At 37.1% G+C, this 12,115-nt stretch overlaps 1 long non-coding RNA gene across 1 annotated transcript; it reads left to right on the forward strand.

Moving 5' to 3' along the window:
- The first annotated feature begins 7,138 nt into the window (after window positions 1-7,138).
- On the forward strand, window positions 7,139-11,364 carry LOC148032896 (uncharacterized). Its single transcript, XR_015691726.1, has 4 exons — window positions 7,139-7,340; window positions 10,775-10,831; window positions 10,932-10,981; window positions 11,355-11,364. It is a non-coding gene; the product is annotated as an uncharacterized LOC148032896 (long non-coding RNA).
- Window positions 11,365-12,115: the final 751 nt, after the last annotated feature.

Here is a 12,115-nt window from a genome sequence, read left to right on the forward strand (position 1 = left end):
ATTTCTCAATTCAAGTTGATACTGATGGTTTTGAGAAGGTAAGGACAAAGGTGATGATGATTATCACAGTGGTGATGAGGATAAGAAAAATGAAAACGACGAGGAACATATATTTCAATTACAATTTGAGGCGGCTTCAGTTGACGAGAGAAAGAAAAGGCTTTTGTAAAGATTATTCAACCTTTGTTTTAATTTCATCCACGAGTCCCCCCCTTCACACCCAAAGAGACACATGCGTGGACAAAACACAAGATATTACAATTTCACAATGCTCCATGCCAACCATCATCATCTCTCCATTCCCATGCAAGATTTCAAGCTTATATTCTTATAATCACATTTACAATATATGTCATTTCTAGAAATGCCAAGTGATTAAGATATTATTGTGCAACCATAGCATGTGCCTCTTGTGCTAGTACTCAAGCTTGTAGAAAGTGAATGTGCCTTTGCTACAACTTATACAATACTAAAATTTCTAGCTTTGGGTATACAACACCTAGCCAAACTTGCTGGCCCGACACCTAGCCCACATACTCGACTAAGGTGACTAGATCAATCTTATTTTTACTTTACTAATATTTAGTATTTTATTTATTTTATTTCTATGTTTAACTTTCATTCATGCCCCATTCCTAGACCACATGGGTAGCTATGATGGGTATACAAGAAAGGCTTGGTAAACTAAAATTAATCATGAGAATTTAAATATACTATAGTTGTATTTATAACATTAACATTAACTTCTAAGGGTAACAACTTTGTGCATGCTCTCTCTCTCTCTATGTATATATATATATATATATATATATATATGGGGCTATAATGGAATAATGTCCTAGGTGGTTTGACTTAACATACAAAAACAAAGATTTTGTTGTATTATATATCTGTACAACACATATTCCCAAATAAACCTAGGAAAAATGAAGTCTTAAGGGTAACAACTTTGTGCTCTCTCTCTCTCTCTCTCTCTCTCTATGGGGCTATAATGGAATAATGTACTAAGTGGTTTGATTTAACATACATAAGCAAAGATTTTGTTGTATTATATCTGTACAACACATATTCCCAAATAAACCTAGGAAAAATGAAGTCAAAGTGGCAAAATACCAAAAAACGCAACCTTTTTAGTTACTATTAGATTGTTTTTTACAGTATTGCAATGAAATGCCTTGTGTGTGTGTGTGTGTGTGTTTTTGTGTGTGCATGCATACCAATCTTGTAATGTGTAACAACCTTCTGTGATGTGTTTTTGAAAGTATCTTTCAATATCATGTGATGTGCTTGAAAGGTGTATACCATGTGAGAGTGAAAAGACTGCAATGTGTGTAATGGAAAGTGATGGCACATGCTAGTGTCGGACACACTTGCACATTGAGGACATGTAAGTCTATAGAGATTCTGATGTTGAAGAAAGACAATCAAGCAGAAGAGAACAAGAACAAACAATGGAAGCAAATCATCAAGCAAGAGGATGAGAAATGAGAAAGTATTGATAATGTAGATGCATCCAACCACATTATGTGAATTCATATCACACTACATGCATTGGGGGTTTTATTCTCAAATGAAACTACATGAATTAGCATTTAGGTTAGTAAAATGTGTTGGATGTTGTGGATTAGAACCAAAGGAAACATTGAGTTTCATCCTTAAAGAGTATTAATGTTTTTGTTGTATTTAGTTATGCTAGAATTTCCATGAGGCTCTATTATCATTCATTAAAGAATACGATTCCTAAGAGCATCAAAGTACTAGCCAATCTACCAATGGCTCCCAAATGCAATAATGCACTGAAATAAAATATGAGTGTTAGCTACCTAAAATTTGTGCATGTATTTCCTAGAGGGCATCGACATCCTATTGAGGAGGTGGCGTGTGAATGATCCGTGGTCCCTTGATAATGACCAACATGGTCCAAGTATAATGCACAAGCATCATATTGTAGTCCATATCATGCCCTACATAATCCAAGGCATAATCATTCCTATAAGTTGGATGACATTGGGATATGGACTAGCCCTGGAGTAGGTGTTTGAAGTATCATACCAACCATATAGAGAATCCTCATCCCAATCTATAGTAGCATAAATGATGGAATAGGAAGAAATATATGTGATGCCTCTATTATCCCTATTGTCTAGAAATATGCTTTCCAAATGTGTCCAAGTATTGTTGATCCACAAAAGTATCCCAAAAGCAATAGCACGGTGAAATAAATTTTTGAGTGATGGCTACCTAAATTTCTTGCATGTATACGTGTAATACATCATCGTCCTCTTTGCAACAATAATACCATGGGAGAGGTCAATCGTAAACAAAATTGGTATGCTTTCATGTAGACTTATGCAAGTTACTTCTTGCTTAAGCGTGATGCACCTCAATTCAATGACACCAAAGGGAATCCCCACGTTCTCTCAAAATTCTTGACATGAGAGAATGTAAAAATGTTAGCTCTTGAGCTTGGAGGGAGCCTAAAGAAATCGGGTCACCATTCGTGGACCTGGGGCGAATGAAAAGAAACCAAGCCAAATGTGCTTCATGAATTGGACCGAGACTTGTACGCCTCTACGACCATAAACAAGTGAGGGCTCATACCGGCAAGCGTGTAAAGAAGCGGGAAAAGCCATATTACGATCTCTTTGTGTTTAGACCGTCTGAAACTCGTAGATGGCGGCAAGGACAAAGAAACTGGAGCTCGTGGATGCTAGCGAGTGATACAAATTAGTGGGCAAAGCCAGGTCGTGTCTCCAAAGTCAAGCTACTGTATTGGTATTGCTGGAACGACGGAGCAGGTGCCAAAGAAAATGCAACTGCCTAAGGGCGAGAGTGGTTATGTGGTCCACGATAAAATAAGACTTACCCTGTGTGGGGACCCTTTCGGATGCCTGGCTATTGGGATGTATGGATCGTGATGGTGGATGTGTGTAATGCTTGAAAACCTGGAGCGAGCTAAAACAAGTCGGGCCTGTGGATCACTCGCTCTCCCTCCATCTTGACCAAGCCGCGCACGGAGCCATAAGTGAGGAGTCAAGTGGACTAGATCAAGTAGTGGGGGCCCCCTCACAACACCAAGCCATGCAGTACGTCACAAGCAACTACACCAAAATCTGATGCTCAGGCTACGGTAGCATCTCCGTTGTGTTCTTAGTGAACGTGATTGTGCATCAATGATGATGTGGATATGCATTAACATGTATTTTTGTGCATGTGGTAATTTGATGTGTCTATGTATGTTTATGGATTTGGTTACCTTGTGATTTTGAGTTTAATTTTATACATGAGTGAAGAAGTGCTATGAAAACACACGCTTTCTGTCTGTGTGTGTATGTGTGTGTGTGTGTGTACCAGGCACTCTAGGCCTAGCTCCTAGTGCTTCACACCAGGAGAGAGAGAGAGAGGGGGGTGACACGTGGTGATAAGGGGGGTGCACAACAAACTCTAGACCACTTACTATATAGAGAGTTTACACTATAACTAGGAAGAATAGCAACCAAACTAGGAAGAATGTAGAATTTTCTAGTTATAACTAGATAATTTTGTCATCACGAATCTCTTCTAACTAGTAAATTCCTTTTTCTAGATAGTATCTAGAAATTTGAAGCCTTATCTAGTAACATTATCTAGTAAGTTATTGTATATCTAGTAACAATATCAACATAACTAGGAAATTATTTTTTTCACTAGTCATAACTAGCAAGTACTATCATCTAACTAGGAAATTATGGATAGTCTTTCAAGTTAACGTAGACTCACGATTTTGCTAGGTAAAATAGTAAATAAATATTATTTTATTTGAAATTTACATTTGTATATTACTCACTTATGAGCTAAGCTTCTGATTCCACACTTATAGCTATACTCACTAGTTTGTGTAGCCTGTGCTTAGTCTAGCCTATCCATAGCTTATATATAGCCTAGCTTATACATTAGGCATAGGATAAGCACATGCTAGGTTAGGCATTGGCTCGATAATATAAAGTAGGAACATTATATGCTATGCATAAGAATACAACTTATATCTAGCATTTTCTAGGCACAAGGTAACCATAGAATAGGATAGGGTTGTGTTAAGCGTTGGTTCCCAGCATATGCTTACCCTATGTCTAAACTCTTCCTAGAATATGCTTAGCCTATGTATACACATAGGATTGGCTTATAGTATGCCTAGTATTTTCCTAACTTGCCATACGTGTACCCTATGCCTACCCCTTGTGTATTTATGTTAGACATACCTATGTCTAGCCACTCTATAGCCTCTATCAGTTTGTCTGTATGAGGAGCCTATGCATATAACTTGCCTATATAACTAATCCAATCTAAACCTAAGCCTAAGCTTAAGCTCTACCTTACTACGAGCCTAGCCCTAACACTAACCTTTAATGTAGTATAAGCCTAGTATATATTGAGTCTAATCCTTTGAATTTAAGGTAAAGAATATAGAGAGTAAGATAGGCTTATACATCATGTGTTACTTCTATAAAAATAAGTTGTATTTAGTCATTTTGTGGATTCTCATTAAGTTTGACCTATTTTTAGTACAATTCTATCTTTTTATATGTGTGATGATGATCATATTGTGCTAAACAGACGATAATAGGCAATTAATTTGTTTTACTTTTGGTGAGCATATAACTAGACAAGTATAGAGATGTAATGATTGTAATATTGATCACTAGTGGAGTGCAATGTAAAATTATTACTATTATGGAGACTATTATCACATAAAGCTATTTATATACTTTAGCTTTAAAGCAATTGTACTCATCTATTTAGAGTGCATTGTTTTCTCTATTTTCTTTTATTTTATTCATATTCATTAATTTTTTCATTAATTAATTGTAATTATAATATTAAAAATAAAATATTAGATCTAAGTTGAGGCTTATGTTAGAACTAATCATTTTGAGTGCGATTGAGTCATCCTCATTTACATTGTTTGCTAGTTATAATATGCTTTTGTAATTAATTTGGCTCAATTTTCCATTGCAATCATCGCTCTAATACCATGGAGTTGATTCTTACATATGGTTTATGATCATAGCAGCAAAGTAATGGTTGAAGTATTGGTGTAGTGAACCACTAAAATATTACACCACATACTTCATAGATTATCTTAAGGGACTGAGAATTAGCAAAATTAGTTGAAGAAGTTTATCTCTCACTTGTGCACAAGTAACTAGCTCATTGACGAGTGGAGTGTTGTTCCCATTGCATCGAGTAGCATTTTTCTCACTTGGCTATAGATTGAGGTGTACATGGTATCTCCCCTATATCATAAGTACCTACATGAGTCTCATCTTGCAACATATCTACAAGCTATCAATATTGTATGGGTATATATTTGCATCAACCATGGCTATGCATGAGCATTCACCACATTGGTTAGTACCCTTGAACCACACTGTCTTTTCCCTCTTCATCATGCAGACCATACATTGCCTTTTTCACCCAACCACTTAAGCACCTTAGTCCACTCAACTACTATGTAGATAGGCCACATGATTGTTTAGCCACATTGGAGAACTCAATCACTTGAAGCACATCGTCCTAACTACTTGGAGCACTTTGGCCACATGTTTAATTAGGCAAAAATTCAAGCACACTCTTCCACGTGCACATACTCAATCACATAGTCACCTGGTTGCACAATCATGCACCTTATTTCAGCTCACTTTACCTTTTCTATGTCTCTTACCCTTGATCACAAGGCACCCTTTGACCACATTGAGAACTTCATTTTTTTATGACAATAACCCCACTCAGGAATTTAGGCCACATTAGGCACTCATGAATCACTCTAGGTAGCATTAGCACATGGCAAGCTAGAAAATGGCCATCCCATGTCATTATGGCTCATAGCATTTTACTAAAAGAACACCTTATCCACTCGATTACTTAGACATATCGAAGCAGATGATTACCTTATGCACTTAGGTAATATATAAAGCCAAATTTGCACGATTCTTGGACAAGAGTGCAAATACTTTCACACATTGTAGATGCATTTGTACACACTCTTTCAAGTACCTTAGGATAAGAACTAGGGTACAAAGTCTTTGGGGCAATTTGTACATGTGTGAGAGAGAGGATGGTGGATTTCTACCTACCCCCTAATTCCCTACCTACCTCGAATTCCCACCAACGGATACCCTTAGTCTAGAGAAGGGAGCTGGAAGCCGAGACCAAACGCCTCTCCTTCCCTGTGTGAGGGAAGGAGAGGTGTTGGGGACGAGGCAGCAGGAGAACTTGCGGCCGCCCAGGAGCTTGCCCAGCTGCAATGGCAGTGAGAGCTCACTGTGGCCCATGCCCACCAGCCCGGCCGCGCCGCCGTAGCTTCACCCCCATGGTCTCCAACCCCGCCGTGTGAAGTTGGCCTCGACCGGCGGCCGCTCTGATGAAGGCATCACGCAGAGACTCGTAGGCTGCATTGGGCAGGCTGGTGATGGCGGTGCCTAAGTCCAGGATGACCCTCCCTTTCCAGTCTCCAGCTTTAACCAGAACACGGACGGTGAGATGGGCACGCAGACCCCGTCGACACTGATGCCTAACATAGACACATAATAGAAGGTCTTCGGCACGTCGAGGATCATCTCCGGGCCGTCCTGGCGGAGGAGGGATGTGAAGCAGAGGGATTGGAGTTGATGCTGAGGAGGGACACCGAAGCTGAGGAAGCTGCCGCCGGGATGAATTTTATCGCCGTCGTGCTCGATCTGCATCTTCTCTTTAGTCTGCATAGAGATGGCCAGCCTCTCTCTACTACATTATAAGGGTGCTGGGCTTCAGTGTGGCCACCGACCAGCGCCTCAGCATCCTGGCCTCGATCCAGAGGCCACGATGCAGACTTCGTGTTGCCTGTTGGCACCAACCAATACGACATATATAGATGGTAGCTTCTTCACGTTCAAGGGCTTCGATCTGGTGAAGATCCCTTGCCTGATTCTGACGAGTCTAATTTGTTGTAATCCGGCCGCTCCTAGCAGTACACTCCCATTAATGTTAATGTAGCTACCAATGATTCTGCCGATAAGACCAGATGATTGTCTAGTGACTCACCTTCTCTATTAGAGAATTCCGAGGTGGTGCCAATGCATTGGCGGGCATGTTTAAGCCGGTGAAGGCCTTCTAGGACCAGTTCCCGGTGGTGATGGGACTGGGCATCTCCGCCGCCTAATTCCTGGAGTTCCTGGCGGGCTCCCTAAACCCGCCGCATACGCACCCGCGTGCCATGTTGGAGCTCTTGTTCGTGCTTGATGGCGTGCACCCTGCTGGTGGGCCTGGTGGACACCACAGCTACATCGACACAGCGCCCCCGTCACATCGCCGTCACAACAAAGGTATCTTATTTATGTTTTTGCTAAACCAAGTCTTATGCATCTTTGGAAGGTTTTGATGCAAAGGAATTCTATAAGGGAGTGTGATTGTTACTTAAAGTGTATTTTCACAAGGCATACTTTGCAAGAATAGGTATTCTATGTAGGATTGCCATGTATTTCCCAGAGTATCCTTATAGGTGACACTGTTCACTTCAAAGGTTGTGATTTACTTTTTACACTAAAATATAAGAACTTATACTTTCATGACTTAGGCTACAAAAATAACACTAAAATAGGTATCACTTGTTTGAGGAGATGTTTAACTATGCTTGGGAAATGATAATTGCTATGATGGGCCATATTAGCCTTAGAGACACGATATTTTTATCCAAGTAGGGTTTTATAATCTCTCCTTTGCTTATTTGAGGAGATTCTTAACCATACTTGGGAAAGGATAACTATTGTGATGGGCCTTATTTATAGCCCTAGCGACACGATCTTCCTATCCAAGCTGGGTTTTGTTATCTCTTGTTTGCTTTTTATGCTAGGTTTTCTCGAGCATAAGTTGATTATAGTAAGCTCCAATTATCACTTGTTTGAGGAGATGTTTAACTATACTAGGGAAATAATAAGTGATGTGATTGGTCTTTTTGGCCCAGCCCGGCCGATCTTCCTTTCCAAGTAGGGTTTCCTAATCTCTCTCTCTATAGCCTACTCATGTTTGTAGACTCATTGTTAGCCTGAATTCCCCTTCAATTCACATGAACCAAGTGACACCTTTGCACCACTTCATAACGTACATCTAGCTATACTTTACTGGAAGATCTAGTTTATGTATGTGCCCATAAGAAATATAGAACTTTGAGATAACAATATCAAGTGAACATACTTTTCTTTCATCCTATGAATATGCTTATAAACCATATAGCACTATCGTATCCTTGCTCTAACCTTAGAAATAATATACACATGTTTTTGCTAAACTAAGTCTTATGCATCTTTGGAAGATTTTGATGCAAAGGTATTCTATAAGGGAGTGTGATTGTTACCTAAAGTGTATTTTCACAAGGCTTTAAGTTCATACACTTTCTACTCTTTGCAGCTTTCTAATTAAATCTCCTTGACTATGCTTATGGTTCTTAAATATAATTTATTTCCACCATAGATAAAAGTCTACTTTCCTTTGAGTAATGCTTTTTTTTTTCCTGTTTGATATATAACCTTTTCTATGTGCTTATAGTTCTTGAGAATCTTTATTTTTCTTAAGCATGCCTTCACATATGAATCAGTTCGTACACTTATGTGCTTTAAGTTCATACACTTATTGAGAAATATTTATCTTTTCTAAAGTATAAATCAACTTTTCTATGTGCTTTAGCATACCAATCTTCCACCTTTGATATGTAACTTTAATATATAGATTGATTATTTTTTATTTATGTCTATGTTTCAAGAAGCCATAATGAATAATTTAAGGAGATGTCACTGCAATTATAAGTGTAGGCATTCAACCCTTGGCTATGAGAATGTTATTAGACAAACTTACTATGCACATAGTCGCAAGGATATGAATGGGATAATACATTCATCACTTCTGGCTCATCAAGAAGGTCAAAATTGTACTAACAATGATGTTTCTATGAGTGAAGATAACCCTCTTATGGATCAACCATCATCTCACTCTTTGCCTAGATGCAGGCGTTTGTGGTGTACATGTAGAACATATTGTGGAGGTGGACGTATGGTTCCTTACTCAACATATGCAAGATACATGAAAATTGAAGAAAGATTTAAGAGTCTCACTACTAATCTTGGTTTACATGACTCTCAAGGACTACCACAAGATGACATTCTACTAGAGCATAATGACATGGGAGATGAGGTTCATAATGACCCATCAGATGAGATTGACAATTTAGACGAAAGGGAGGATAATGAGGTGGAACCACAACATGAAGCATTCGAGATGGATGATGTTGAACCTACTAACTAGAATTAGAACTCTATGCCATGAATTGTTGGAAATGTGGAGAAATAAAAACAAATGGGTTAATACAGGAAAATACACTTTGTGATTCTACAATAAATGAGTTTTGGGATGGTACAAAATGCAAAAGTGTAAATGATTTTTGGAATCTTGAATCATACTTTGAGCTTACATTGATATGTAATAACATGCATTGCAAACAAGTCTATACAGCTTGGCCTTCTGTTCAAAGGTTACCATTGTTTCATCATTCATGGGATGAAATTGAGAGTTTCTATAAGTTTATTTGCAAATCATGTCAAACTCACATACATGGGTACAAAAGTATTTGTAAGGTACACTTTATTATCATGCTCATCTTTTTAATTAATATAAATGAAATTTGATATAGGTTACTAAAATGTGGTGTGTTTTGTGATAAATAGGGTGATCCACACAATTTCTCCTTGTTATTACATTGGGATGGATTCCAAGCCTCAAAGACAACCCAGAAGAATTGTGGAGTTGTTGAAATTAAAATTCTCAATGTTGGAAAGAGCTCCTTTATTGGAGTTATACCGGTTTTATTTATTCCATTCAGTTGCAAAAAAGTTATTGGAAGCTCTAGTAAACTCTTTCACATATTCATGCAGCCATTGATAGATGAATTAGAAAGTCTATTTGTTGATGGATTTGAAGTAGACTTCAATTATCCAGTCACACAGATTTTTGAGCATGAAAGTTCTCTTAGTCGAAGATTCATTGCATGTGCTATGCTAATGATGGTAACTGGAGACCATCCATCTCAGTGCAAGATTGGATCTTTCAAAGATGGTGGTCAATCGTTTTGTCGTAGAGACAAAGCAATAGCCACTTTGGAGGGTGAGGGCTCAGGACGTTACTTGTATGATCAAAATAGATTCCAGCTGAGATATAGACCAATTAAAAGATCAACCAATGAAATGCTTAATTCTTTGACTATGCAGAGCGAGCCCTCACCCAAGTAGAAAGAGAAGAGATTTTGAAAGATGCGGGACTTTCTGGTAGATCATGCTTGTGGAGACTATATGAACTCTATGGCTTTGATTTATCCCTGGACCTTGTATATGATTGCATGTATATTTTGGCTCTAAATTTGTTCTCAAAATATATATGTGCTCTAATAAGGACTGTGGATAACAGGATGAAAGTAAAAATTGATGAGACAACACATCATGTCACTAAAGTGACACCATACTCTATTTGTTATGGTTGCTGGCCAAGATATCCTAGTAAGTATTGTGAGAGCTACAAGGCAAAGGAAAATCAAAAGTGGATTCAATGGTGTTTGTCTTATGTACTATGTGAGATTGAAGGTATTTCGAAGGTATTCTATGACCTAGGATTGATTCTGATAGACATTGCTCATGCTTTTTACAACTACACTCGTGTTGATTTTTTTCTATATAAATGTTTTTAATGTGATTACTAATTTTAGTTTTGAATGTAGGCTAATCCAGATGATGACATTAATGAAACATCTCGAAAAAGTCAAAGAAAGAGGAAGGTATTTGATATATGTTTGTGGGAGAACAATATCATCATAGTTTAGTGAATAACTAAAGGTATGATTTATTACATAACTATTTACTTTACGTGTTGACTAGCCAAGTGAGAAGATGAAGGATCTTTTGCAAACAAAGGAGCATGAAACGAGGTACCAATATCAACAAAAAAGAACCAAATGTGCTAGATGTAAATGTTTATATTTTTGTTTATGTCATACATGAAAAGCATAATCTAATTTTTTTATTTTATTTGAATTAAGAATTTAAAGATCTCCCAAACCAAGGCATTGAGATTAATATTTCAAATGATACTCAAAGGGTAACTTTATTGTTAATTTATATTTTAATTCAAATGATGCTTAAAGGGTAGCTTTATAGTTTATATATATATATATATATATATATATATATATGAAATAGTCATGTAGTTAAATTTTGGCTTTTCATACTATAATTCATGCCATTTAATTATCTATACATAGTATAATAAGTTACTTATTCTCTTTTTGTTATTCAATGCAGGTTAATATGACAAAAGAGAACATGGAAATCATACTTTTGAAGTATATTGGTGTGCCTACAATTCTTGATATGTACTTTTTTTTAAAGAGTACATACATGAATCTCAAAAAGATTGAAGCTAGCTTTCGAGTCTTGATTAAGGATACAAAGAAGCCAACAAGTGATGATATGATTAAGGAGATTATTTATTGGCTACTAGGAAATGGCAAAGTTGTATTAAACAAAAATAGCAATGTGCTTAGTCTAGATGATGTGGAAGTTTTAGTATAACTTCTACTTTGAGTTAAGAATTTATTGCTCTTCAACATATTGGAGATTTGAGGGATTACTCAAACATTTATTACTTTGCAACATATTGGAGATTTAAGGGATAAAACAATCAAGACACACATATTGCTTAATTAGTTTTTAGTTCTATGCTCCTTTAAAAGTATTTTCATTTTTCTTTTGGTTGCTAGAAGTAGATGTTGATGTCTTAATTTGTTTAATCTATTTTGATCATTAGATGTATGTTATTTATCCTTACTTAGAAATGATGGCATTCTCTATATAGTTTTCTAGTTAAAAATTTATTGTGTAATTTCTTGTTTGATATTAGCATGTCTAAGAGTAAGGGCAAAGTAGATAAAGTGATAAGGAAAAAAGAGAATTCCCACGGAATTCCCTAGTTGAAAGTACATATAAATAGGGAATGTAAAAAATAGGAAAAATGAGAGATTTCCTAGTGAGAGTACCTAGGGAATCACCTCTAGAAATTTTTT

This window comes from Lygodium microphyllum, chromosome 8 (assembly GCF_053477565.2).
Source record: "Lygodium microphyllum isolate KBCC chromosome 8, Lygodium_microphyllum_v1.1.10, whole genome shotgun sequence".
NCBI lineage: Eukaryota > Viridiplantae > Streptophyta > Polypodiopsida > Schizaeales > Lygodiaceae > Lygodium > Lygodium microphyllum.